Source organism: Mandrillus leucophaeus, unplaced genomic scaffold (assembly GCF_000951045.1).
Source record: "Mandrillus leucophaeus isolate KB7577 unplaced genomic scaffold, Mleu.le_1.0 Scaffold197, whole genome shotgun sequence".
Classification (NCBI taxonomy): Eukaryota; Metazoa; Chordata; class Mammalia; order Primates; family Cercopithecidae; genus Mandrillus; species Mandrillus leucophaeus.
Window position 1 is genome coordinate 3,682,547 of NW_012101998.1, and position 817 is coordinate 3,683,363.

The window sequence follows — 817 nt, forward strand, 5'->3', positions numbered from 1 at the left end:
GTATAAATTTTGTAGAATCATAAAGAAAAGCAACACCTTCCCATCTTAACTCCCCTAGTGCCTCTACTCCCTCCACAGAGACAAATATCTTAGCAGTTTGTTGTGTTTTCTTTTCCAAATTGTATTTCTAAAATGTGTCAATTATCTTTTCCCTTATTTTTTTATTTTTTGTAGTGACAGGGGGGTCTCACTGTGTTGCCTAGACTGGTCTCAAACTCCTGGCCTCCTACCTTGGCTTCCCACGGTTCTGGCATGAGTTACTGCACCTGGTGTCCCCCTTGTTATTTTTTAAAACCTGAATGGAAGCATACTATATTTTCTACACTTCTTTCATGTAACTATTTTAACAACCTGAGGACTTTTAGAGGCTGCATAGTATGTCTTAGTATAGATGTATCTTAGTTTATTTAAACAGTTACTGGTGATGGACATTTCCATATTTCCAGTATTTTTTCTCACAAACAATGCAGTATTATGCCTTTGCCCACATTCACCATTGATTGCTATTGAGTATATCTGTAGTGTCAAGAATGGGCATACTGAAAATGCTTCATGAAGTCCACTGAAGCTTCATATTATTTTGAAGTGATATTTCCCAAAGTGTTGGCTGAACTCTCAAGAGTTTGTGGTATAGGGTTCGGGAGGACTGCACACTTCCAAAGAGGCATAAGGTGCTACAGACTTGCCCAGCAGGTGGCATCAGAACAAAACTGGCTACAGACCTTGTCAGTACGAATGATAGAACATTAAAAATGTAAAAACTCAACTGTAGCTCCTTATTTATGCATATATTGGGGATGCTGAAAAGTTACCGATG